At 43.2% G+C, this 15026-nt stretch overlaps 1 pseudogene; it reads left to right on the top strand.

Annotated features, from left to right (window-relative positions):
- Nucleotides 1–883: 883 nt before the first annotated feature.
- LOC141760408 (uncharacterized) lies at nt 884–14469 on the top strand (annotated as a pseudogene).
- The last annotated feature ends 557 nt before the right edge of the window (nt 14470–15026 follow it).

Here is a 15026-nt window from a genome sequence, read left to right as displayed (position 1 = left end):
TTAAGTGTCTCAATTTGAAATTTAAATGTAAGTTTTGGGTCCATCCAGATAACAATGTACTTATACTCTGAGACCCTGTCAATACTAAGTCCATTCAGAGTGCTAATATATAAACTGTTGTCCACAGTATCTCTGGCTCTAGAGAATAATATATATTTAGTCTTCTTTGCATTCAGAACTAATTTCAGATTAAAAAGTGCCACTTGCAATTTGTCAAAGGCTTGTTATAGGATATCAGTGGCTGAGTGTGCAGTATCAGCAAAGCAATGCAGAACTGTGTCATCCGCTTAAAGATAGGAGTTACAATTTGTTAAGAAGGACATAATGTTGTTAATGTAAATTGTGAACAAGACATGACCCAATATAGACCCTTGTGGAACCCCCTTTGACAGTGGTAAAAGTACAGAACGATCATTTCCCAGGATCACACATTGCTGTCTATGAGACAGTCCTGAAACCATTTACAGGATTTATAATCAAAACCAATTTCACAAAGCCTCTGCAGGAGCATAGCATGATCAAAAGTGTCAAATGCTTTTGTTAGATCGACAAAGAGGGCAGCACAATATTTCCTTTTGTCAACAGCAGATACAATATAATTTCTAACCACAGTAATAGCAGTGACAGTACTATGTTGTATGTAGCTCTGAAACCAGACTGGTTTGATTTTAACACAGAGTTTCTTGAGAGGAATGATCGGAGTTCACACGTGATTGACAGCTGCTCAGAGACGGCAGGCTCCAGCTCCTCTCTGATTGGTTGTTTTCCTCCAGTCTGTGAAATGTTGCAGATGTCATAAGGAGCACCAGAGGACACTGGAGGACACAGAGGACACAGGGGACACAGAGGATACCACAGGACACTGGAGGACACAGAGGACACAGAGGGGGGAGGAACATGATTATTTTCAGATTACCTGGCTCGGGAACTACTGTTAGGATATAGTGACCGTTAAAATCATATTTGCTCCATTTCTACCCACTGCTGCTTTAACCACTATCAGTTTATACTATGTGTACCTTTTATTTCCCTCCTGATCTCCAGGTGGCGACTTTCTTTCACTTTAAAGAGAAAAACCAGACCGGAAGTACTTGTAACCGGAAGTGTAGTTGTCTCGTTGTGATCTCGGGCTGGCGGCGGGATAGTTGTTCCGTTAGCTGACGAGCATATTTGTCCGTTTCGAGGCGGCAGAGCTGCAGGTGAACCCGCACACACTCAGGTAAACACTTTAATAATGTTTCTTTGAGCCGGAAATCAAAGCGAATATAGCGTTAGCACGCTGGGCTAGCTGCGATGCTAACAGCTAGTTAGCCTGTTAGCTTCGGCCTGCTGCTGTGTGGCTAACTGCTAGCGTTAGCCTTAGCTCACTTTAATGTGTGCTCGTGTTCTCTGATTGAACTTCCGGTTCCTTTGTGTTTTAGTCCAGTTTGAGAGGATTTTCTCAGTTTGTCTCAGTCGCTTTGCTTCGTTTCTACAATCATCCTCAACGTTTGTAAACAGGAAGTGCGTTTCTCCAAACAGCTGGTCCAAACCTGTCTCTGTGAACTGTCTCTTTAACCAGATCACACACATTGAGGCTTTTCTATGTGGTCTTTGATAGTTTCCATGGAAACCAGATCATTCCTCAGAAGAGCTGCAGCTGTTTTCACGCTAACATGGACCATGTTATCAGCACTACGTGGATGGGAGTAAAACCAGAGGAGACAGCAGCACCTGAATATCTCTGTGTGCTTTGATTTGTAGTGAGTCCAGGACAACAGAGTCCAGCAGTCAGAGTGGAGACCTGCTGGATCTCAGAGACCAGGACCAGGAGCCCGTTTCAGAAAGCAGCTTTAACAAACTCTGAGATGGAAAAGTGTTCGGTTCCAGAACAGCTGATCAGAGTTTGTTCAATCAAATGTGAGGATGAAAACAGCCTTCATCAATGGAGCTCTGATACTACGATTCACCATGGCAACAGGTAAAGAGGCAGAGCCTCCATCTGAATCCAGTCCACGTAGAGATATTAATGCATGGATATGCTGACTGTGCACATTTCTCTTTTAAAAAAGTCCCAGCAGGGAAAAGTTTCAATAACACAATAAAGTTGAATTCAGTGTTGTCCATGAATTCATCTTTTAGCAGACTTACATTTCCTTAATGGACGATAAGGTGGTGAATGTGACTGTGTATTAGACTGTAGCCTACATTACATTTAAATAGATTTATTCAGCTTTAATGTGACGGGACAAAACACAGGAGCAGCAACTGAAGATGAACAATATCACATCTATCCATCAGAGACAGAGAGACATGACTGTAAGCTCACAGTCTGATCCAGTAATAATGTGTTTGGTGATTTAAAGGTTCAATAGAGTAGATTTTACATAGTAGACATCTATTTGGATCTTGGCTCAACAGCATTCAGTGACTTTATTTCAGCTACTTCAACAAATGTCAATTTAAACACAGTCAGTGAAATGCTGTTAAAAGCCATTCAGACTATACACAGCCTATTTAAAAAACTCTCTTTCTAACTCCATTCTGCAGCTGCACCACCATCCTGCTCACTCAGAAATATTAACAGATGATCTACAATATTAGAGGAATTATGTTCCATCAGTGGGACCAGATAGAGATCATTATTCATTGATCCTACGTGTCTGAGCTTCATACTGATCTTTACTGTTTAAACTGAGATTACACATTATGAGCAATAAACATTTAGTGGAACGGCTCTAACAGACTAACAGTTGTCTGTGTTCAGAGTCACAGTGTTATAAAGAAGGACATGCAGAGGTTTTATTCTGAGCTGAGGGCCACTTGATGCTGTGTAATATTTGAATGTTCAAAGAAATGACTGACGGCGCATAAAAGACTAACTTTAGACAGTCCAGAGTGAAAAACTAATATCTGACACACAGTAAACCTTCGATTCGGACTGAATGAATGAGGAAATAAAAGACTAATCACACTTTCTGGAACAGGGACCAGGACCAGGAGCACTACAAGAGTGAAATGGAGGAGGACCAGCAGAACCCGGACCAGCAGAGCAACAAGGTCCCCAGAACACCAGCAGCAGGCTCGTCCTCTGATACCACCGATGTTCAGGTCAGTGTTCATGACTTCATGGCTTCAAAACGACACTAAAGACACAAGGAAGAGTCAATAACTGAATAGATTACTGTTTAAACGACACATAACTGATGTTTTTACCCATAAAACTGTGTTGAAAAATGACACATGTGCAGGTAGAAGGCAGTTACCACTTTTATTGTGTAGTCTGAGTAACGTGACGTCATATCCGTTTCAAAAAACGACACACAGTAACGTTACAGACAGCAAACCAGGGATATTAATCAACAGGGAATATTTGGAGCTTGGGCAGCGAGCGTGACTGCCGCAACCGGAGCAGAGCTTATGCTCTCGGTTAGTAGGCAGCACGGACTCATGTCATTAAAGCAGCACATTTCCTCTGTCATCAGAGGCTTCTCCCACACGTTTTTTGCACACACGCCTCCGTGCGCTCAGCGTCTCTGGGTGGACTCTTAAACCATTTATCCTTTATAATTTGAGCTATTATGACTTTCTGCTTGCTGTTAACTATTAGTGGTGTAACGGACCGTAGTAGATCTGTACCAGCATAGTGTGAAATGTAACTCAATATCGAACGATATTCAGTAAAAAGGAGTGGAAAGCAGCTGCTTCCAAGAGGAGACTGTCAGAGCGACAGGTTTGTCTTTGTTTTTAATACAGTGTTAGCCCTGCTTTCCTTTTCTGAGTTGTCTAACGGTTTGCCAGAACTTCCTTGAGGCCAATCGAAAGTCCTTCTCCTTGGTCTTCCTGAATTCCTCCCACACCCGGGTTTTTGCTTTTGGGCCAACCAAGCCCGAAAGGCCTCCTTCTTCAGCTTGACGGCCTCCTTCACCTTCTTCTTAGGTTGCCACCACAAAAGGCACTGACGACCTACTGACCACAACTCCTAGCAGCCGCTTCCACAATGGAGGTTTTGAACATGACCACTCAGATTCCATGTCCCCAGCCTCTCCCAGGATGTCCCCCAGCCAGGACGGAGTATGCATTGTTCTTTCTGGATCCAGGGTTTGACAATCGGTTGGAGCCCTTCTTTCCAGCACCCTAGAATAAACTTTCCCGGAGAGGCTGAGCAGTGTGATACCCCGATACTTTGAGCACACCCTCTGGTCCCCCTTTTTAAAATTGGGAACCACCACCTCGGTCTGCCATTCCACAGGCACTGTCCCGACCTCCACGTGACACTGAAGAGGCGTGTCAGCCAAGTCAGACCAACAATGTCCAGAGCCTTCAGCATCTCAAGGCGAATCTCATCCACCCCCGTTGCCTTGCAACCGAGGAGCTTTTTGACTACCTCAGCGACCACTGCCAGGGATATAGACGAGTCTTCCCTAAAGTCTTAAAACTCTGCCTCCTCTACGGAGGACATGTCTTTTCTTTGCACCAAATTAATTTGCGTTAACGCCTTATCGCATTAACTTTGACGGCACTAGTAATTACCTATGTAGACCTAACTCCAGCCCGTCCGCTCTCGTTAGCCAAAAGAATGCAAAAGCATCTTAAACCAAACGAGAAAGGAGAGCTAGAGAACGTGAACGAAGTGATTTATAAGATGTGCGATAAACAAGTCGGGACTAAAGATGGAAACGCCACAAATCTCCACTCCCATCTTAAAACTCGCACACTCATCCAACAGAATAGGCAAGTCTGCCACCGACTCCTCAACCTTCAATCATTGGGGTTTTAGCAAAGACAACAACAACAACAACATATAAATGTGACTGTCAACGGTGGCGAGATTGTACAAGGGAGGTTACCAGGTGTTGAAAATAATCTCCAGCTTAATGTAAACTCACATTAACAAGAACCATTTAAACGACTGTCCTTTCTCTGTCCATGCTATGACACTTTTTTTTTTTTTGTAGCCAAACATCACATGGGAGCATAATGGTGACATAACGTCGAGAAAAGATGGTGCACAGTCAGCAACTTGGAGCGCTTATTGCTTAGTTACTTAGTCTTTATTTGGTGTCCCAAATAAAGAACCGAGTGGGTACCAAACGCGGAGCTAGGATTCAATAGTGTAAAAGCTCATGATTATGAGAATGGAAAGTACCCAGGATCAATGAAGAAAAAAAAACAAAACTAAAACATAATGGTGTCCCAGGTGGCCTAGAAAAGTAAAAGAAAAATAAGGCAGAGGGGAATTGGTGGAGCCCCTCAATAGGTGGGACGCCGGGTGTGGCATAAAAGACGAAGCCCTGCTGAGGGTGCTTTAGTTGACTGCTTTCGAGACCAGACACTTGTTTTACCTTTATTTCTGTACTTATACTTTAACTACAGTAAAACTATCCACATCGAATTCTGAAGTCAGTCTTCTTTTTTTTAAGTTTGTTTTAATTGAAAAGTATTAGAAATTTGGTAGAAGATCTGATCTCAACTGGCCAGAGAAGATTTCCTGCGACACAGGCACATTGTAAAATAAATGTTTTCCATCCATACAGTTGAAAAAGACAGTTTCAAGGAAATAGTGAATACATTAGATCGCCAATATGACTTACCAAGCTGCAGATACTTCATCATCGGGGATTTATGTATTTTTAAGGAATAAGTCAGTGCGTGGGTTGTGTGCTTAACGTTAACGAGTGTTAGTGTGTGCTGTTGAGACAGAGAGAAGAGTTGCACGGCGAACGTTGCTTGTTTACTAGGAAGTTCATGCGTTTTTGGGGTGACAAGACGCACCATTAACAGCAGCCAGGCGGCCCGTAACATTAGCGAGTGTTCAAGACAGAGAGACTTGAGACGGCCGTTCCAAGCTACTACAATGCCGTCGTTTCAGATGTGAACAGACATCAATGTTGAGAAACGTGTTATTTAATAAAAATAACCAGATGATTCATCTGATTTATTGATCTCAGAGCTTACTGCTTATACATTGTCCACTTATGGATGCTGCAACATATACATCTCCATTCTATCCATATTTATATCTATGGGCGTCTCTCTTCAGGTTTTTTTTGGACGATAATATTGTATATCGTTTTTTTTAAAGCAATACCGTCAGTAGGAGAATTTAAATATCGCCCACCCCTAGTACCGACCAAGGTCCCGGACCAGAATTCCCCTGCGATTGGTGAGAGAGGTGGATCGGGGAGAAATCGGCCCAGAACTCCTGTTAGTGGAGCGGATAGTGGAAAAATCATGCAAATAGTGATACATGCACCAAATTTGGCATGATGATTCCCGAGGGGACGCTTAGCAAATATAAACGATCGGCCACTTGAAAATCCAAGATGGCGCCCATTTTTCAAGATGTCCGCCAAATTGACATGCCGTTAATGGTTTCTCTCATAGAAATTCATCTACTTGGTCGTTTTGAGCGAACTTCGTGTCAAATTATGTGTTTTCTAGCATGCTGGATCTAATTTTGATAGTTTTTACAATTTTTAACTTCAATATGGCGACCATTTTTCAAGATGGCTGTCAAATTTACTCGCGGAGAATGTTTTTCTTAAGGAAATGCATGTACTAGGTCAATTTGAATGATTGTGATGTAGAGATATATGTTTTCTGGTATGCTTGATCTAATTTTTACAGCTTTAACATCCTCCAATACATTTTTTTTTCTTTTTGGCTGTCCGGTGAGTCTTTGCTTTGTGGTGGTTGCATGGCTCAATTGGCTTGTAGGCCTTCTGTTGTAGATATCAATAGCTGCTGTTGCCATAGGTGTAGGGGCTTAGTGGTGGAGGTAGTACCTTTGTTTCAGAAGTCAGCCACAAACTCCAGGATGGACTACTGGCATTGGTTCTCACTACTGGCCCAACTCTCATCTATGGCTCCAAGAAGTTGCCAGTGCACGGCAACAGCCACACCCGGGACACGGTGTTGGCTCACGGGCTAAACTAGGTGAGGGTAGTACACAGAGAATCTCTGTGTGATGGAGTATGTCTAGCTCCAAATTTCGAAGTGCATAGAGTCAACGAACCAGCCATCTTTATCCATGAGGTTCCCACACCTACATATCTATCTGTTGCCTCTTTCTGGTCTTGGTAAACACAGACAGGCCAACATACATAGCAAAAGGTGTCTCCTGGTCCTTAGAGTGCCTTTGGACCTGCGATCTTTCCCTGTATTTGGCAAAGCAGCTGTACTGTAACAGTTAGGATATTGCAAGGTCAGATTTTGGTGCACCATTCTGGAGTTGTGACTTGATATCAGCCCCATGTTCAATCATAAATACAAACTGAAGCAGGGATGATGGGACGGTATCTTCAAGGTACCCATCATGGAACATGCTGGTGAATTCTGATTGATGCTGAAGCATGTCACGACGTATCATCTGAGCAGCCTTTGCCAGGTGGATTGCTTCTCCATATTTGCTTGCTCATGCCAGGATTGAACCAACATCCTTCCTGAAGACCAAGAGGACATCACGCCTTTGGTGGTGAGCCTCTAGCTCAGGAATGTGTAAAAGCAGTTGGTCCTTATGACGGGTAGCATGAACATCAGGAGCTTCAATGCCAAGCTGCTCAAGCCTCTTCGTGTAGAGCATACACAGGTCGTCAAGTCAGAAAATTGGTGGATCTGAATCCTGACTTGCAGCTTTTGTCTCAGTGATGCAAATAACCAGTTCAGAGAAATCAACTGCATATGCTTCCTTCTTCTGGGCCAGCTCTTCCTTCTTCTGCAGCTGTTGGGCATTCAGATGGGCTCGTTCTCGTTTGTACAGAGCAGCCAAGCAAGCAGGATGATACTTCATTTCCTGGGCAATGACATCTCCAGCACTCAGTTTGGAAAGGAGCTTTCCATCACTGAGAGTTTTTGCACATTCATTTAGTCTTTCATTCAGTTTCATGGTCATTGCTTGTCTTAAATTGCTACCCTTCTTCCTCACACAGAAAGCATTCGGATTTGGGGGATAGAGTACCTCTGACCCTCCATGGTATTTTGGTGCAGCTGCTCTCATCTGTAACAGTTGAAGGGGTCGATCTCTTTTCAGCTCTTTGTAATTTGGTGTTATTGAACAAGAGTCTGCTACTTTCTTGGTATTGTGCTTGATTTCATCACGGTTTCCTCTATCCCACTACCATGGTCTAGTCTTGCTGGGTCGTGCTTGACTGGTAGCTGATTGACTGCATGGAATCTGGGAATATTCCTCTTTGTTGGGATTTATATGTGGAGAAGTAAGGCCCTCATTCTTGTCCATTTGACAAAAGCAACACTTGGCCCAGTCAGTGTGCACACATTTTTCAGTTGATTTTTGGTTTAAAGCCATTGTAATATTCAGGGTCGAAGGTTTATCCTTTTACCACCCTGTATCATAGGCACTTTCTTGTATGGGATACAGCTGGGTTCATGCATTATTTTACGCAATCTGTACACCATCTGGATAACTGAAACCCCATTATCCTTGGCTTGGCTCTCCCGCGCTGGCACATCCTGTCGATTCAGGTGCGGCTGCTTAAAACTGATCAGAGGTTGGTAGTAAGCAGCATTTGGGACACTAAGTATAATGCTGAATCCTACTTAGCTGACGTTGAACCCCGTTCTGAGTTACACAGCAGCGATTGTCACCAGTGTGCCCTTGTAGTTCCCGACAATAACTCCTTCACAGTTCTCTGCTGTTGTGACAATTCTGGCAGTTGGGTTGGAACCTCATGGATAAAGATGGCTAGTTCGTTGACTCTATGCACTTCGAAATTTGGAGCTAGACACATACTCCATCACACAGAGACTCTCTGTGTACTACCCTCACCTAGTTTAGCCCTTGAGCCAACACCGTGTCTCAGGTGTGGCTGTTGCCGTGCACTGGCAACTTCTTGGAGCCATAGGTGAGAGTTGGGCAAGTAGTGAGGACCGATGCCAGTAGTCCATCCTGGAGGATGTGGCTGACTTTTGAAACAAAGGTACTACCTCTACCACTAAGCCCCTACACCTATGGCAACAGCAGCTATTGATATCTACAACAGAAGGCCCACAAGCCAATTGAGCCATGCAAAAACCACAAAGCAAAGACTCACCGGACAGCCAAAAAGAAAAAAAAAACTTATCGGAGGATGTTAAAGCTGTAAAAATTAGATCAAGTATACCAGAAAACATATAACTCTACATTGCAATCATTCAAATTGACCTAGTACATGCATTTCCTTAAAAACATTCTCCGCGAGTAAATTTGACAGCAATCTTAAAAATGGCCGCCATATTGCAGTTCAAAATTATAAAAACTTTCAAAATTAGATCCAGCATGCTAGAAAACACATAATTTGACACCAAGATCACTCAAATCAACCAAGTAGATGAATTTCTATGAGAGAAACCAATAACGGCAGGTCAATTTGGCGGCCATCTTGAAAAATGGGCGCCATCTTGGATTTTCAAGTGTCCGATCGTTTATATTTGCTAAGTGACCCCTCGGGAATCATCATGCCAAATTTGGTGCTTGTATCACTATTTGCACGATTTGACTGAAAAAATGGATGTTAGCCGCTCCACTATGTAGTCTGAGCCCAGCGTTGGAAAATGGATCACCACAAAAAAAGAAACTTTTAGGGCTTCTTTACCAATCGGAATTGAAATTTGATTAATTGCACAGCTCTAGTCCTGCCTACTCCTCATGTGACTGATGTGACTGGTGCCAATTAGGATCTACCTCTGAGCCACAGCCACCCCAAGAAGCAGTGAGTGACAGTTTAGCTTTCGCTTTCTTGAATTAGGCTCTCCTCAATTGAATGCAATGCACCTTACTACTCGCTATGAAAAAAAAACAGTAAGATAATAGCCGGCGCGTATGGAAAGCTCTGAACAGTACTGGGTCTTACATTTCCCATAATGCAACTCCATAATGTGGATGTCGACTGATAATTAAGAAATGTCAAGGGGGCGTCTGTGGTGATCAATCAAATGTCTACAAAGGGAGCATTAGTCAAACTGGAACATTGTGGGTTATGTTTCACAGACATGCTCTAAATCAGCTATTCTCAACAGCTGAGCCGGGGCCCACTGGTGGGCCTCAGAGCACCACCTAGTGGGCCTCAGAGATGCTGACAAATGGTTAGATTAACCCGTTCAAAATCCAACGGCCGCTATTCTGTTTTTCAGAGGTTGTAGCGGGCAGGTTTTATTTTCAAAGTTACGCTAAATTTTGGCGAGGATAAACTGGCACGGCCCTTTCCAAAGGGGTCCCTTTGACCTCTGACCTCAAGATATGTGAATGAAAATGGGTTCTATGGGTACCCACGAGTCTCCCCTTTACAGACATACTGTATGTCTCAGATGCAGTGACACATAATGGAGCTTTTTTCTTTTAAACGAAAAGTGATGTTGGAGACAACCCTGCAACAGTAAAAACTCTGAATTGGTGGTGCGGAAATATAAATAGTTTGGATTCATAGTGGCAGGGAGTGATGGGTGAGGGTAAGCTGAATAGTTATGTGGGTCATTACACCTGCCAGTGGCATAACACATATTTATAGCCCAGTTTGTCATTTATTTTATTTGGGAAGATGGTCCACGGAATTATTTTGCTGATCAGAAGTGGGCCTCAAGTTACCAAAAGTTGAGAAGCCCTGCTCTAACTGTTATTTATGGTTTAAGATAGGTTGCTCCACCATGGCATCTCACTGACTCTCTCTCTCTCTCTCTCTCTCTCTCTCTCTCTCTCTCTCTCTCTCTCTCTCTCTCTCGCTCTCTCTCTCTCGCTCTCTCGCTCTCTCTCGCTCTCTGTCTGTTGCTTTAGAAACGGAGAGGAAGAAAGGGACTGATTCATCAGAGAGTTCACATTGGAGAGAAACTACACAGCTGTGACCAATGTGAGAAAACTTTTGCTTCGGGTAGCAACCTCAGAGTCCATCAACGCAATCACACAGGAGAGAAACCCTACAGCTGTGACCAGTGTGGCGCAGCTTTCACACAGTTAAGTAACTTAAAAACCCACAGGCGCAATCACACTGGAGAGAAACCCTACAGCTGTGACCAGTGTGGCGCAGCTTTCACACAGTTAAGTAACTTAAAAACCCACAGGCGCATTCACACTGGAGAGAAACCCTACAGCTGTGACCAGTGTGGCGCAGCGTTCACACAGTCAAGTAACTTAAAAACCCACAGGCGCATTCACACTGGAGAGAAACCATACAGCTGTGATGAATGTGGGGCATCTTTCACTGTGTCAGAAACCCTTAAAGTTCATCAACGCACTCACACCGGGGAGAAACCGTACAGGTGTGATCAATGTGGGGAAAGTTTTACTCATAGTGGTTACTTAAAAACCCACAAGCGCATTCACACTGGAGAGAAACCCTACAGCTGTGATGAATGTGGGGCAGCTTTCGCACAGTTAAGTAACTTAAAAACCCACAAGCGCATTCACACTGGAGAGAAACCCTACAGCTGTGATGAATGTGGGGCAGCTTTCGCACAGTTAAGTAGCTTGAAATCTCACCAGTACATACATAGTGGAGAGAAACTATACAGCTGTGATAAATGTGAGCAAGCTATAAAAGAAGTCTATCAATCCACCGAAGTGTTCACATTGGAGAGAAACCCTACAGCTGTGATGAATGTGGGGCATCTTTCACTGTGTCAGGAACCCTTAAAGGTCATCAACGCACTCACACCGGGGAGAAACCGTACAGGTGTGATCAATGTGGGGAAAGTTTTACTCATAGTGGTCACTTAAAATCCCACCAATGCATTCACACTGGGGAGAAACCGTACGGGTGTGGCCAATGTGGGAAAACCTTTAAATGGAATAATTCCCTTCAAAAACACCAACGCAGTCACACTGCATCGTTGTGAACGTTTTTCAGAGCCTAGCTAGCCGTTTCCTTTTGCCTCCTCCCTATGCCCTGATAGCTGTGTTGTTATATTCTGAACTTCTCTACAAATTGAAGGCTGACCAACAGTAAAGGCTCAGACACGCCATCCCGACATCAAAGAACTTGTGGTAATGAAGGCCTACATCACAAAGACTACAGCCGACGGCCAGTTAGCACGTACATTCTGAGAGAAAATAACTCTCCACACCAGCAGGCGGTATTCATCATTCAAAAAGGGAAACAGGAAGATCGAGGACGGCAGATATACAAGCCTTTGTTATGATAGGTACATGAAAAAAAGCGGCGTCTGCCGACCATTTTCACACAACTCTCACTCATCACTTAGCTTCATTCCAGATGGTCATGTGGCCATGGGATATGGTCAGAAGCACCAAAAAGAGTAGTGAGTCTTGAGTTTAGAATGATTTATTACAGATGTGATGTGTTCCCAGTAGTGTTTTTGTCTGCTTCATACATATTCTCTTGTTATTGTTGTTTTGTAGTTTAACATTATATTTCCCTCCTTTGTGTAGTTTTCATTGAATAATCTTTACTTTACAAGGTTTAGTTTTATTTTTTTTACATTTAGTTTTAGTCTTTATATGTTTAGTTTTAGTCTTTACATATTTACTCTTAGTTTTTATATATTTAATTTTAGTCTTTATATATTTAGTTTTAGTGTTTATATATTACGTTTTAGTCTTTATATGTTTCGTTTTAGTCTTTATATATTTAGTTTGTTTTTATATGTTTAGTTTTACTTTTCATATATTTAGTTATAGTCTTTATATGTTTAATTTTAGTCTGTAGCTGTAGCTACATAAAAATACAGAATACCTGGTTGGAGAACTGTGTAGGAATGGAAGTAATGTTTATCTTCTCACCATCTTGGTCAAGACGGTTCAGTTTCTGTGGTTCAACGTCACGGGAGTTGATGGAAATTAATTTTATGAGCGCGCTCTGCATGTGATCTGATATTCAATTATATTCAGTGTGTTTCATAGGCTATGCAATGCTGTCAGAGAATATACAATATGTTGCTATGGAAATTAAGCTTTGATCAAGGTAAAAAAAAAAATACATTTGGTATTGTTTGGTACAAGCAAATTTTTTTTTTTTTAATTACGATTAATCGATTGATTGTTAATGATCAAAGTGCTTTGTAGCCGACGATGATCGAAAGATGAAGATTAATTAACATGAAGGTGAAATTATACCTTCATTCTTGAAACTTCTCCCAGAAACGGCATGTGACCTAGGGCTGGGACGATACACCTATCTCCTGATTCAATACTATCACAATACTTGGGTGCTGATTTGATATGTCTTGTATTTTAAATATTGCGATTCGATATCATGATTTATTGCAATTTTTGTTAACTTTTTTAACACTAGACCATGGGAAAAAGTTGAATCATACACTTCTAGGGACTTTTACTTTGGAAAAATGTTTGATTTTCAGTATGTATGTAGTCAGAGATGTCCTGAAGTCAAATGTACTGTATCAGTCATTGTCAAGGAGTATTCTTTTTTTTCCCAGCAACCCAAAAATCAAAGAATAAAGACATTTCCCTCACAAATGCTTGCTTATTACATATAAGGCACTGCATGACCTCGTCCCGAGTTACATTGCTGATCTCCTTGTTCCATATTCGACCTGTCGAACACTTCGATCCTCTAATCTTGGCCTTTTATCAATCCCCCGCTCAAACTGCAAAACAAAAGGTGATCGGGCCTTTTCTGTCTTAGCCCTAACTCTTTGGAATCACCTTCCCCAATCTATTAGAGCTGCTGAATCTCTGGACTGTTTTAAGCGGCTTCTAAAAACCCATATCTATAGGCAAGCCTTTCTATAGGCCTCATCCACATGTGTGTTTGTTAGGGGTGTGACGATTCTCTCAGCTCACGATACGATATGATGGACGATATTGGGTTCACGATCTCAATACGATACGATATTATAACGCGTTGTTAGCCGCCGAGCCAACGAGCTGTTAGCCGCCGAACTAACGAGCCAACGAGCTGTTTTGCGCCGAGCCAATGCGCTGTTAGCCGCCGAGCTAATGCGCTCTGCTTGTGTAAACGGCAGCGGTGGATGAGAGACAGCGGACAGAGCAGATCGAAACGTTGCTTTCCTCCATGTTTTACCGTTTCATCGTGTTTATGCTTGTTGAACAGGTATAATAACAAAGTTTATTGCACTTAGCAACGAGCGTAGCATCAACTCGTCTCTCCACCGCGGCCTCTCTGATCAGCTGTTCACTGACTGCACTGTGTGTGTGTTGATGTGTGTGGAGCTCCGACACAGAAGCTGCGGCCGTGAGTAAAGATTGACTGGTTCAATTTTGGAAAGGGTAGACCAGACTTTACTACGCATGAGTTGTACCCCGAGAGGCTGCAGCTTCAGCCCCGGAGCCCAATATGTACCTAGTGCCTATTATGCCCTGATATCGCGATCCAGTTTTTCGTCTTGACGATGCATATCCTCACGTTTTTATATCGCAATATTTCGTGGCATATTTCGTCATACCCCTAGTGTTTGTCTGTTTTTGTTTGATCTGTTTCTCATTGTTTCTGTGATTCATATTGTAATTTTTCCTTGTTTTAATCATTGTTTGATGTTTCATTTGTGTGTGAAGCACTTTGTAACCATCCATCCATCTTCAACCGCTTATCCGGGATCGGGTCGCGGGGGCAACAGCTCCAGCAGGGGACCCCAAACTTCCCTTTCCTGGGCCACATTAACCAGCTCTGACTGGGGGATCCCGAGGCGTTCCCAGGCCAGAGTAGAGATATAATCTCTCCATCTAGTCCTGGGTCTTCCCCGTGGTCTCCTCCCAGCTGGTCGTGCCTGGAACACCTCCCAAGGGAGGCGCCCAGGAGGCATCCGTGCTAGATGCCCGAACCACCTCAACTGGCTCCTTTCGACGCAAAGGAGCAAGGACTCTACTCCGAGTCCCTCACGGATGACTGAGCTTCTTACCCTATCTCTAAGGGAGACGCCAGCCACCCTCCTGAGGAAACCCATTTCGGCCGCTTGCACCCGCGACCTCGTTCTTTCGGTCATGACCCAACCCTCATGACCATAGGTGAGAGTAGGAACGAAGATTGAACGGTAGATCGAGAGCTTTGCCTTCCGGCTCAGCTCTCTTTTCGTCACAACGGTGCGGTAAAGCGAATGCAATACCGCCCCTGCTGCTG

Source organism: Sebastes fasciatus, chromosome 22 (assembly GCF_043250625.1).
Source record: "Sebastes fasciatus isolate fSebFas1 chromosome 22, fSebFas1.pri, whole genome shotgun sequence".
Classification (NCBI taxonomy): domain Eukaryota; kingdom Metazoa; phylum Chordata; class Actinopteri; order Perciformes; family Sebastidae; genus Sebastes; species Sebastes fasciatus.
Note: the sequence above shows the minus strand (reverse complement) of the source record. Positions and strands in the feature narration are given on the sequence as shown.